The following is a 13,814-nucleotide window of genomic DNA, read 5'->3' on the forward strand; positions in this document are numbered from 1 at the left end:
CAACTGCCTGTTTCTACACAGCCAAGCAGTCCCTTCACAGTCCAGCAATGCCTAAAGACACCTGCAGACAGCCACAGGTACACCCAAAGAGAAATCTAACAGGAAGAACCACAGGGTGTTTGGCTTCACTGAATTCTTAAAATTGGGTTTGCACAATAGTTTTACCATTCTGAAATATTTGACATTCATGAATTACGTAAGTGAACATCTAGACAAAAGACTGCACTTTCCAGGAAATGCAAAATGTACCTTGCATGCGTGAAAAGCCAGAAAACCTCCTCAGACTTAACAACCAGAAGCCAGGCGCTCTCTCTCACCACAAGGTTCAGGGGTTCTTGTTCAGAGATACCCTGAACTAAAGCAAATTCTAAAAAGGCAGTTTGGCTTGTTATTCCACTTGCCCAGCTTCAGACCAGTTACTGACCGGTATAGCAGGGTAGGTTATTCGCTCAGTCCTCTGAAACTGTTAAACCATCCCTAAACTACAGAAAACCAAAATAACTAGAATAGTAGTATTATAGACTAATGATATGAGAAAACAAGAGAATAAAATGAACTGCACTGGCATTTAAAGACATCTGTTGACTTGCAAGAGCAATTGTTTTGATTATAGACATAACGCCTATCTATACCAAGGCCTTGTTCAAGGCCTGAACTTCTTCCACTCTGGTTGAGAATTTTTATATCCATTATCTCTTCACCTAGGAAGAAAGCAGTAGTCTCAAAATAAGCAAATAAGTGTCCAGAGCACTGCAATTTATGGAAGGCTACAAGTTCTCTCCCCCACCCCCCCCACCCCCAGAGGCTTCCAAATATCAGACCTCTATGTACATAGAGCACACGCAACCTATAAAAATAGGGCTCAGATGTTTGACTAGATGTACTACAAGTATTTGGTATCTTAATTTGTACAGCCCCATCCAATCGTTGATACACAAAAACAGACCAGACTACAATTACAAAGGTATATACAACACCAGTGTTTACCATTATATCAGGAGATAGCATCTGAGACACCTGATTAGCTTTCAGTAACTATTTGTTGACCTATTTTTCAGGAAAATCCCTCTTCCATACATTAAACTGTTCTTAACTCAGAATTCCACACAGGCACATTTGAAAAGAGGCGATACGTGATTATTTAAGCTCATGAAAGCTGTTTTTGCAGAGCCAGCAGAGGGAGTACAGACATCATTTTACTTATCAGCTGCGGAAAAGATACCTTGCAAGAAAGCACTAAAAGAGCTCTGCCGGCAAACCTAATGCGGTTAAAGCATGCCAAGAACTTCCTCAGGTTTTCACAGACATGGATGTCAATGGCCAGTAGAGTCGGTGTTTTGTTTCTGATCCCAACCAGCAGTAACATCTTACAGTCACATCTGACAAAAATGACAGGATCAACTTTAACAGCACTAAGAAATACCACAAGCCTGATGTTTCATGCCAAAAAAACCCCAAAACATTATATAGCTACAATTAGAGCTAGTCAACCACTTTTTATTCCTATGGATTCTGCTGCTCCTCAGTTTCAGAAAAGCTAAACCCTTTTGGTTGTTCATTTTTTAAAAAGCAGCTTCACCTGGAAGAAAAGTTGAGGAAAATCTAAGTTCAAGATGACCCGCTAACAAAGAAGCCAGGAAGATAACAAAGAGCTAACCTTTCTGCTGGTGTTCAGTGGCATGCACCTGCTAGCAAATCTGGTTTTATGCACCCTCTGAGGTGAGAGCTCTGCTGCTTTATTTAGCATTTCCATTGATCAGCCTGCTTTGGAGTTGGCAATTACAACTGACCAGTGTTGACACCGTGGCGGCTGTGGAAACAGTTTGAAAGAACAGGCTTCAAGCAGACAGACTGATAGCTTTTTGCCATCTTGTAGAGGTGAATGCTAAGCTCTAGACCAACACATCTTCCTGGCAAAAACTCTACACTCTTTGCTCGTTTAGACTGCAAAATTCACAAGATTTTTTTTCCTTTTTTTTTTTAAATAAAGTCAGTATTTCTCAACTTGTTGGCAAGAGCCTAAGCTAATACAAAATTCTTGCCAATCTTAAGCATTTATCAAATTATTTTACTGGGTGGCTATTTCTAAGTTCCACTGTTTAAAAGTTTGTATATGAAGAGCTCACGTGCAATTAGCTCCTTAGTCTCAAAAGTTTCTTCCAAAAGAGCTCCTCCTCCCAAAGAAAAGGTAAGCTTCCATCATCTTAAAACTTCACATGAATTTTAAAAAGTTTTGGCAGCTTGAATCATTATATTTTGATGACTACCTACCCAAGAAAAATGTGCCTGTAGCTGTGGAACTTAGCCTTCACTTGTTTCAAGTTTTGAAAATAGAAGAACCACCTGTAAGCGAGTTAAGATGGCTGCTTCTGCTCCCCACTTCCTACAGGAAAGCGGTATTCACTTTTCAGCTTCACTTCCATGTAGCAGATTCACCAAATGAGTAAGTCAAAGTGGGCCAAACTGGTTCCCGTCTTACAGAGTTTACAGTTGCATATTGTATAGCTGACTAAAATTTCACTCCTAGCATGGAATGAGACCACCTCACAGTTTGGCTGTTGAAATTCAGTGCTCCAGCAGCACTCCCTACTCGTATGCTGTGCCTGGCTGGTTCCCAGGACTCTGGCTAGGCTGCTAGTATGCTTTATGTGGGGTAACCACTGCAGGAAACCCCTGCCTCTTCCGTCACAGATATGGTGATGGCCAAGTATCAGGATGCATACCAATCACTCTGATCATCCTGCCCTTCCCCAAGATATTGCTGTCTCTTGTGACAACAGTGAAGTTTCTGCAGATAACATGAGAAGCTGATCCTGCTGTTTTTCAGGCAGACTGGTTATCTAACCAGATTCACCACAGAGATAATCCAGTATCAGTGCCTACTCAAAACAGGGCACAGAACTACAATGAATCTGCTTGAGTCAAGCAAATGTAAAACCATACTCACAGGAAAGATGCATTTTTCAAAACACATGACTGAATTTATGACTAAAGTCATAAACAGGTGTATAAGCAAGGTGAACACCAAAAATTCACATAGCAATTTATTGGTTGGGTACAATACCACAACTCCAATTCATCTTGCAACTGGAGCCTTGTTAAGATCCTAAATAATTATGTTTACAATACCCTTTACATTTGAGAGACTGACATTAGGCTTCTAATTAGCAAGTTAAAACATGTGATCCATTTACATGGAACAGGTAAGGTGGGGCCCCTTAAAAACATTAAAAACATTAAAAAGCCCCTTAAAACATGAGTATATTTGGAGTGCTTCTCTTGGATAAGCTTTTACAGCAAATTCTACAAAATTTTACACTTTAAAAATTATTACAGCTGCTTTTAAGGATCTATGGAGGTTTGTTATTATCTCAGCTTTTAAACGGAAAAGCTGAAGACCTTACAGTTTAGCACACAGCTGAACAACTACTGATTCCATTATTAATCACTCCCTGAGATTTAGTACTTCAATAATTAGACAGCATGCAGCAGATACAAGAGATTTTAGAAGACAGTGCTGAAGTTGTGCTCTTCCCCATCCTTGTCTCACCACCTGGAGGTGCCATCTGAAGTTCTGAAGTCTGTTTTGCATTCCACAGGTTAGAAGTTTACATTCCTCCCATCACATGTGAGATTCACCTGACCAAATGATAACACCTAAATCTAAGGTAGGCACTTCAGGCTTATGGGTTTTTTTATAAATAGGCAATGGATAAATTAAAACTTCTCTGCTGAAAGATTAAATTTAGCCACCTAGGATGTGATCTAAAATAGTCACATGAATCTCATCTTAGACACGCTTGTGTCTCTTCAACAAAAGAGGCGCAGAGTAACCAGTTTCAGTTTAAGATGCCTATGTGAGTGGCCAGGATTGCTCTGCTGAAGTTAAGTGTAGTCAGTCAGCTGGGCTGATGAACTCACATATCCAGCAGCTGCGCTACCATGTCAGAGCAGGTACACACCAGAGGAAGGATGTGGTTTCACAGTTCGTTTATGAATATCCCAGCCCGTGCTACTGCCAGAGGGTATAGTCCTGTACCTTGGCCCATGCCAGCACCGATGCACACCTGACCTCAAGGTCAGAGGAGAGCCCTTGATGAGAACTGATGACAAGGGAGACAGCAGCAATACTGGCAAATCCTCCTGAAGGTCACACAGATGACAGGGAGTGCCCCTTTCCAGTGCAGCACATGTCTCACAAGCTCAAGTCCGTCATGGAAGTTCTTCTTCTCACCCCCATGCTCATCCCAGGAAAAAGAAGAGACCAGCTGCATCTTCTCTGTGACGCCCCACTGAAAACTATCACCACAGTCCCTCCAGGTCAAGAAAATCCACCTTGCTCAACCTGTCACCACACACTACATGGCAGACCCCAAGTGGCTTACTGACCCTCTGCCAGCCTCTTTGTCTGAAGAGATGTAAAACAGGACACCACTTCTGATGCAGCCTCACGAGCACAACAGAGAGCAATATCCCGCTTGCCACGCTCTTGCTAATGCAGCCAGGCATGAAGTAGTCATCATTGGCACAGGAGAGCTCTGTTGCTGACTCTGGGTCCCCTGTCAGGCAAGCAGCCTGGCGAGGAACTTTCCTACAGCCTTCCTCCTCCAGCCCCACTGCAGGGGGACAGGTGCCAGGGCAGCCCCCAGCTTTCCTGCTCACCCTCCCCACCAGGGACCCAGGCCACCCAGCAGCTCTACCACTGCAATCCTGCACCGCACACACGTTGCCACCCCCAGCTACTCCCAACTGTCGCAGCAGGAAAACCTTTCAGTGGTGTTTTCACTTTGCTGGCTCAGTAATGGCCAGGAGGGGCCTCTGGCAACTCCCATCAGGAGCTTGAAACAGGCCTGGCTTATGATCACTGCCTCAAAAGTAACACGTATTTATTTTGTCCAGTTCACAGCATTTCCCCCATAGTTATACATATAGCTTTCTTCTCTGTAATAATTTTGCCAGCGTTAGATTCGACAATAGAATGAGAACATAAAGCTTCAAGCCTATGCAAATTCAGTGTTTCAGTTTTGGAATGAGTAGTCTGCTTTGCAAAAACGTTACTACAGCATCTTCCCAGAAAACAGAGTACTCCCCTTCAAACATCCACACCCTGTATTTTCCATCTGGTAAACTGATTTACTGTGCTTTGCTTTGAGGTAGCTTATGTTTGCACTGCAGCTTGAGAGTGTCAGACCTCGTACAACCAAGACAACCTTTTCTGAGTGGTTTTGGTAATACAGTTTGAGGTGCTTGGTAATACAGTTTGAGTTTGTCCAGTGCCCAGCAATGCCAGGATCAACAAGAAAAAAAAAAAGAAAGCCACATGTGAATTGTTCGCTTAAAACAAGATGTTAACCTTAGCATGTACCACTGCTTTATATGCTGGTATTTCATTTTTGAAAGTGCCTGTTTGTACTAAAGCTCTTTCAAAAGTTTCCTGTAACCTGGTATGCAACGTGAGCAGCCATCTCCATCTGAAGGATAGCTCCAGTATGAGTGCTTCCACTAACAAAAACCAACACGCACACACAAAAAATAAATAACCAAAACAAAGATGAAGGGCAAGAGACCATGCTTTTCTCAAAACTTAGTTAATTTAGTACTTCATTACCAGATCTCTTTCAACTCACTTTAGAAATACAGCTCCAGTTTAGAAACAAACCCCTAGATCTGCACTCACTACAGCCAGATCTACCTGTTACCGAAACACACGTCTGAAATTACTTTGTGAAGATGTTAAGACTTTTCACATTGCAGAATGTAAAAGAAAGTTGTTGTCACTGTCAACTACATGGATTTCAGAGCCAAAGTACCTGAACACAAACAGAATTGAGTTGTTAATAAACAGAATTTGTACTAGCAGTGGTAGAGCACCTTCCCTACCCTCCTCAGCTGTCAGTCTCAACTATGTATGTTTGAAAGCCACTTGGCACAGATCCTGCCAGCCAGTCTAAAATCATTTCAAGTTTCATACAACCTCACCAGAGCGAGACTGCTACATGTTGCTCTAATTATGTATTGATTTGCATTGTATTCCATAGGTTTCATGAAGTTGTGTACTAGCTTCATTCAAGGGAAGAAAAACTGGCAGACTCAAGCAACACAAGGAAATTTAAAGTGCAGTATCAACAGTGATAGCAGTAGCACCTATAAGGAAATGAAAAAACTCCTGCTCAATATGCACATAAGATCCTGCTTTAGTCTCTACTATATCCAAATAGGCAAGAGAGGTTAAAAAATAGCACCCTTTCTCAGCTTAAAGGCTAACCATACCTGTCATTTTCTACCCATTTCTTGTTACTACCTCCTCAGTCTTATCTAAGCAAAAACCTCAGAAAGCAAGTCTGGATGCACAATGTGATCACAAAATTCCTCCACTACAGTATCAGAAACAACATAGGCATACAGCTAATGTGTTAAAATATTTTTAATATTTTACTTAGTACAAAGATCTTTATGCATAGATGCAAATAACTATTTTCTGGAAAGCTAATAGTTGAAGGCTGGCACTCAAACTACTCTCTGACTTACTGTCAGAACAATAATTTCAAGTTCTTCATCATGAAAAGGTTAATACTCTCCAGGGAATGGTTTCACGTGATGACCACACATTCCCACACCACCTATCTGAAGACTTGTGCCGCCTTCCTTATGAGAGCCTTGCCTCTTGACTTGGAGAGCTTGGAGTCTGTGCACCAGGATTGTGTAATACAATCTACTGGTGCAGCGAGTAGATGCAAAGGAGCAGAGATGGCACAAAAGAGGAGGGAGTTACTGAGCAGTCCAGGACAGGGTGGAAATTAAAGTAGCTGCCAGGCCACCTCAGCCACGCCATAAAACTTCCCACTCATGATGACAAGCCAAATACGTGAGTACAAATGAAGCGGTCTCACTGTCCTCTCAGTCTCTTGGATTATGTGTATCAACACAGCAGCTTCAGAAAGCCATGATAAAAGTGTGCAATAACTTCAGAATATTAAAAAAGCAATCAACCATCTTCTATTAACAAAAGGGACTAGCAAGTCTTTTGATCAGGACTTAAAAGACTCCCAGCTCTTGAAACACCTACCAAACGAAACCAAATGTTTTCCAAGCTTTTGGAGAGTCATGGTGGCCATCCTCAGAACTTTTTATAATATTACATAAAGTATTCCTAAAGTAAGTTTGCAGTAGCAAGAAGACTTCTTTACTGCTAGTGGCTAAGCTCCTTATTTTAACAAGGGGCACAGTACTATGGCTATTTCTTTCTGTGGTAGAAAAACTCCATCAAACACAGCTAACGTCTATTCTTCTTCCTGTCCACCTATGGAACTATCAGTTGTTCTTGATTTATTTTAAATCCAGGTATATATTCTGATCTGATTTGCAGATGAAGTTTATTCTGCCATACTGCATTTTTTTTTTTTTACTTTTTTTTGTTAAAAAATATGTTATCACGTAAGACCCACGAAGTCTTGATTTCATTAGAAACGCAGTAGTTCAGGAAGCCAAAGTACACACAAGCAATACATCGTGGTATTTGCATAGACACAGAAGCAATCCTGAAAGAGCCACGTGGACAAGCTGCCAGTCACTTGCTGAAAAACAAGTGCAGAAAGGTTGTGTGATTCCTATGTAAGGGCACATCTGTAACACTCCAGCAAAAAGAGCACATGGATTTTCTTCCACTGGTGCATGTGATTTAAGGTCATTTCAAATTCAAAAATCTAAAAATTAATACTGAAGTTTGTGTTTCAATGATACATAAGACAAGCAGAAAAAAAGCACACCCTTGACCCTTGGGCTGCATCCCAGGAAGTCAGACAGTTGCTTAAAGCAAGAGCAGCTGAATCATCTTTTTTGCCTTGAGATGGGGTTTGTCGCCATTGACTATGCAGAGTATGGTACATCCCAGGCCTCCTCTTCATAGACCAGACACTGTACACCAAGTGGTCAGAACCCAATAGTGTTGTATTCCTTGCTGCCACCTTATCTTTCTGCGAATATAAGGGCACAAGTAAGGGTAGCAGATTACAAGTGATAGGCTCTGCAGAAGTGTGCTTTAAGAACACGGTGTTTCCTGTGCTCACTGGGAATTAAGGAAGCATCCAGCTCGTAAGCAATATTAAAAACAACTGAGGCATGCAGACCACCAAAGTTCACTGTAAGTAGGAGGCCATGCAGGAACTTACCTAACTCTCTCCTCCAAAGCAGCATCAGAAAATAGCCAGCAATAAACCAACACTGCCCAGACTGCTGAGACTGGTCACATTTTAAGAAGTTAAACCTGACAGATGTAGTGGCCAGCACCAATGCTTGTCAACTCTGTCATCCTCAAAATGCATCCATGCACTCCTCAACTGCACAGCACAGTTGCAAACAGCAGTAAGGGGAGGGAGAGTATACCCTCCCCCTCAGTCCATTCCCCTTCAAAGGCAAGGCAGATATTACTTCTCTGTCTTGTAATAGCATGCTACATCTTATCTCTTACAGGACAAAAATAATTTGGACTTATTTTCAGAGCTATTTCTGGCTTAAAAAAAAACAAAACAAACAATAAAACACCTCCTACATTTTCTTTACATTTCTTCTCCCATCAGACCTTTGAAATACCAACTGAGAAAGCCTCATGCCTACTTTGCTGTTCACCAAAATTAAACTAATAACACCTCCTGCTGTCATCTGTCAGTTAGAATAAGATTTATAACTGGCAGCAGAAATCACTTTCATAATGTTTACTGGAATATGAATACCCTGAATAGGCAGATCCCTCAAATTTACTGTTCATATCAAGTGAAGCCTGTCATGAAAACTAGAAACTGATATTCAAAAGGCTGATAATTTAGAAATAAAAGAAACTGGACAATACCCTATACTTGCATTGAAATTACATTTGGTGTGAGAAGGTGCAACTGTTCCAAGATGGGTTAGTCTAATATTTTGCCCGGTACATGTTACTTCCCAGAAATCCTCCTTCTATACTGCTTATTATTGGCTTTGCTTCCATGTTCTGTATGCAGCTGCCCTGTTTCAGAGATATTGAGCACATTTTCACTTTTTACATGCAGATACAAACATTTGGGTAGCTTCATGAACAAAAAAATCCTTCTTTGTTTTTTATCACTCTGCTGTGTGATTAGTGAACGTGGTCTTTTCAACTATTTGAAGCCAAAGCTAGGGGAAAACTAACATTAGTGAGTTATTTAAAAGTGAAGAAATCCAAATATAAAGACAAGCCATTTTGAATTAGATTAGTAATTCTTAATGCTTGTAAGGAATACCCATCCTCTACATAAGTCATCACAGGTTCACTTTTCTTTTTCAAACAGGCAACAGTATCACCTCATGTCCACTACCCTCCTTGTTCTTCAATCAGTTAACTTTGTAAGGAGGAATAAAAATTACGCTTTCAAGTGAAAACTCAACAGGTTTAAATAAATAAACCTACTTAAGACTGTTGCACACACCATAGCAAGCCAGGCTAATCTTAGCTTTTTAGACACAATACTGTAACACCTAGATTTTATCTGATTTTTAATTAAAATACTCTACAGAGAAAGATCATTATCTCCTGAACAGCAGCTTTAAACAAGTTTTATTATTATTATTATTCATTTTAAGACAAGTTGAGAATACTGAAGAGTACAAATTTTAAAATATTTTTGCAAAGTTATTGATCCTTTTGGAGGAAAGTAAGCATACATTTCTGTAACAAAATCTGCCACAGATTCAAGTAGTCTTCCTTATTTCTCAAAAGATACTTACATTTAAATGCCCTGGGCTAATCATGGCTGTTCATTATTCTGCGTTAGATTAAATTGCCCTGACTGAAACCCCACCTCAACTCTGGGCAAAGTGTGTGTCCTTGTTGCACTAGTGTTAATTTTCCCTTTAAAAAAAGGAAGAGAACATATATTAAAATAAACAGTTCAAACACTGAAAGACATCACTGAGGTCACATTTCAGTGGTAAAGAATGCTCAGTGCCATTAATATTTAGTCTACCTTAATGGAAGAAATTTGAGTTAGAAGATACTTTAGGTTATCTTGTCCACCCTTATGTCAAGGGAGACTTGCTTGCTATGGCATGTTATTGATTGCTTTGCCAGGTCCATTTTGAACTTGTTGGTTAACACTGAGTTCCTAGCTCTAAAATCTTAAATGTCTTAAATGTTGGCAAAGTTAATTCTTCCAAAGGATCAGTTTCTGATACGGCTTCAGCAGATTCAACTTGTTTCTTCCTTCTTAGTATCTTCACCTTATGACTGTCTCCAGTTTATCATATTCTTCTTTTCCAAATAGATCCAAACAGTAAAAAAAGCCAAAACGTAATTACTTCATGACTGAGCTGCAAGACATTTACAAGCCTCTCAGCTTCCTGTTAAGCTTCCACAACATGGTTTAGTGGTTCTCGATTTTAACAGCTGACCGTTCTCTATATTGTGGGCCATGAAAGAATCACTTTCTAAATGAGATTCTAACGTCAGACTGCAGAGCATTTTAATTGGTAGGATCACCCACCAATTACTAACTGATTATATATTACCCGAATGAGGATTTGCTTATACCATTACCTATATGTAATGTAACTTTGTAAGAAACCCACACACAGTTTACCCAATGCTAATGTGACACTAGTCTCTTTTCTGCTTTAAGTTGCCAAACACAATCCCCTTTAAAATTAGGTTTTATCACTAGATTTTGGTTCCCCACATGGTGAACAGCGTTTTTCTTTGGATGAATTGAAGTAATAATGTTGCAATCAGCACCAAGATAACAACATTGATCAGGAGAACCTGCAAGTGTCTGTGCACAACACAGGATCCCTGTTTTCTTCAGATAACCCACCCAGGTTGGGTTACCATAACAAACAGGAAAAGCAGCAATACACTAGACCACCCAATGTTGTTTGATGATGTTACAGACGACAATTTCACATTGAAGTGTACGAGGTTTTTTTCCCCTCACTGAATTCAGTGACCACTTTTTCCACTGACACCGAGAGAGTTTCCATTCATTATGCCATAAGTATTAAAGTCCTAGTACATTGGAAGCTATTCCTGCCAAAAGAGCCAATAGTTTAAAGATACGCAAGTTTACTTCTGTTGGAATTCACGATTTGTGGTGTTTGGAACAAATTCTTGAAAAGCTCCAAACGGGGGTGAAAGGGGGCGGGGGGGGGAAGGCACTGGAAATAGCTACAGCTACCACCTTCTGAACACACACTGCCTGATGAACCAAGGAGTTGGCAACTTATCTAGCCACAGTCTTTTTGAGCACTTAAAAACACTATTTCAACTCAAATTCATTAGGAGCCACCAGTGTTTTAAAGATGCAACAGCTCTTCAACAGGTGGTGGCTCTCCAAGGGCACACTACTCCCGTCTCCCCCCTCCACATCAGGCTCGTCAGTCGCCAATGATGCAATACATGTTTCACAGACATTCAGCTTGGGACTTCACTTCCAAAAAAGAGACACGATCTGAATATTCACCTGGCTTGTCACCCCCCAAACACTGTTAAGCCAGATACCAGCGCAAACACGTTCTCAGAATGGCGGTTTGAGACAAGGCACAAGGAATTACCACCAGTTCCTTTCGAACAGACCTTGAGAAGAAAGCCTCAGCACCTGAAGCTGCAAATTTAAGAAAACTGTTGGTAATAGATCCTTAAGTATTTCTGTAATGGGAGATCATAAAACGCCAAGAGGCCCCAAAATTTTGCTACTGTGCATCTTTCCTCCCCTGCCCCGCCATGCAGTTTAAAAAGTGAAACGTAAAAAAACATTTCGATATTATTAAGAATTTATGTCGAGCGTGAAACACGCACAGCGCTGCACACTCCCGTTACGTGCAAATCGGTTGCCAGACCTGGGACAGACTCGTCCACAGCTACCGATGTCCAAACGCCTCTGGGGACTCAGCCAACACCCCCAGCGCCCCGCAGCCTCCACTCGCACGGCTGCACCCCGCGCTCAAAGAAACGCTCCCGAAGGCGAGGCGGCCGCCTCCACCCGGCAGCCGTCCGTGAGACCTCTCCTGCCGAAAGCCCGAACCCGTCCGACCTCAGCCTTGTCCGACAGCCGGCGGGGCTCGGCGGTGCGGCCACCCGCCCTCCCGCTCCGCTCCACCGTGAGCGGCGAGCGCTCCCTCCCGCGCCGGGCAGCGGCCAGCCATCTCTCGGCGGAGGCTCCGGCCCGCTCCCGGACTCACGTGGTGCTACATCCAAAGGTTACACGCACCGCCGGGACGAGGATGACACCGCCGTCAGAGGCGCTCCCCGCCGCGGAGCGGCCCCGCGCTCACCCGCGGCGCGACGCCCGCCAGAGCTTCGCCCCCACGGCTCCCGAAGGGGCGCCGCATCCCCCCCCCCCGCCCGCGCCGGTCGATGAGCAGCCGGGCCGGGCATCGACAAATCAAAGCAGCCCGCCCGCCCCGACGGAGAGCGGCGTACGACCCAGCTGCGGCCAAAAACACCGCCCCGGGGGCGCGGCGGGCGGGCGAGGGAGGGAAGGAGGAGGCGGCGGGGGCGGCTGCGGGACTGCCGGCCCCCGCGGGGCGGCGGAGAGGCGCCCAGGATGTCGGTGTCGTGCAGCCGCAGCGGGCTAATCCCGGCTACTTAACCCGGCGGGCGGGCGGGCGGCGGCTGAGCACCACCTTAATCCGCGGCGTGTGCGCGCCCGCCCGCCCGGCGGGGGCTGCGGCGTGCCGGCCCTGCCCGGCCGCGGGGTCCGCGGCGGTGTGGAGGCGCCGTGCCGGGCGGCTGCGCTCCCGCGGAGGCTCAGCCCCGCATCCGCTGCCCTCAAGGTCACGCCGCGCCCCGGCTGCACGGCGGCGGGGCCAGGTGCGCGCTTCGGTTACCTGCGGGGAAAAAGCGGCGAAAGCCTGGGAGCGCGGTACCCAGGGCCACCGGCGGCCCCGCTGCCGCCGCCACCCCCGCCGTGCCGCACGCCGCCTCCCCGGGCGAGCCCACCCCGGCCCGCAGCGGGAGCGGAGCAACGCTGCACCTGCCGCCGCGCGGCTGCCCGTCCCGGCCAGCCGGGAGGCCAGCCGCCCGGAGCCGCCGCCGCCGCACTTACCTCGGCGCCGCGGGGCCGACCCCGCCACCAGCCAGCCGCCAGCCAGGGGCCGGGACGAGGCGCCCGTGAACCTGCCGCCGCCCGCTCGCCGAGCGCACAAGGTCCCCGCGCTCCCCGCCCTGCCCACGGCCGGCCGGCCCCACCGCCCCCGCCCTGCGGCCGCGGGAGGAGGGCGGGAGAGGGGGCGGGGGGGAAGCGGCGACCGAATTGGGGAGGGAAGGCGAGAGGGAGGGGGCACCGGCGCGGGGAGAGCCGGGGGAGGAGGAGTAGGAGAAGGAAGGGGGGGGCGCGGACCGCCCGCCCCGCCCCCGTCGCTTCACCGGCAGGAACCAGCGATTCGCCCTCCCGGCGGCCGCTCCCGCCGCCGCCGCCGCTCCCCGGGGCCCGCCCGCCTCCTTTCCCCCACACGCACCGGGCAGCGCCGAGCGCTCCGCCGAGCCCCAGCACCGCAGAGCAGCCGCTACGGGAGCCGGGCGCCACCGGGCAGGGCGGGGCGGGGCGCAGCGGTCCGCCCGCCTCCCTCCTCCGCCCGCCCGCCCGCCGCGGTCACTCACTTGTCCGCTCCCGCCGCCCCCTCCCCTCCCAGCGCCGCAGCCGCCGGTCCCCGCCGCCCCCCTCGCCGCCTGCGGAGCGCCGGCCACGTGACGGGGCCCCTCGCGCGGCCGGGGAAGGGGGGTCCCGACGTGCTGCGTCTTCAATGGGGGAGGCGGAGGAGGGGCGCCGATAGGCACGGCGCCTGCGGGGGCGGGGCCCCGCACCTCT

At 46.2% G+C, this 13,814-nt stretch overlaps 1 protein-coding gene across 4 annotated transcripts in view; it reads right to left on the bottom strand.

The window, feature by feature from the left end:
* ATP2B1 (ATPase plasma membrane Ca2+ transporting 1) overlaps positions 1 to 13,591 on the bottom strand; it is a 66,133-nt gene extending 52,542 nt beyond the window's left edge. The window contains exon 1 of one of the 4 annotated variants that reach the window (XM_040594191.1): positions 13,465 to 13,591. The gene's annotated coding sequence lies outside the window, so the exon portion shown is untranslated. Of the gene's footprint in view, positions 1 to 13,052; positions 13,218 to 13,464 lie in introns of those variants that run through there. The other 3 variants (XM_040594194.1, XM_040594195.1, XM_040594190.1) reach the window with 3 other exon arrangements.
* Positions 13,592 to 13,814: the final 223 nt, after the last annotated feature.

The sequence above is a fragment of the Falco naumanni genome, chromosome 5 (genome assembly GCF_017639655.2).
Source record: "Falco naumanni isolate bFalNau1 chromosome 5, bFalNau1.pat, whole genome shotgun sequence".
Lineage (NCBI taxonomy): Eukaryota > Metazoa > Chordata > Aves > Falconiformes > Falconidae > Falco > Falco naumanni.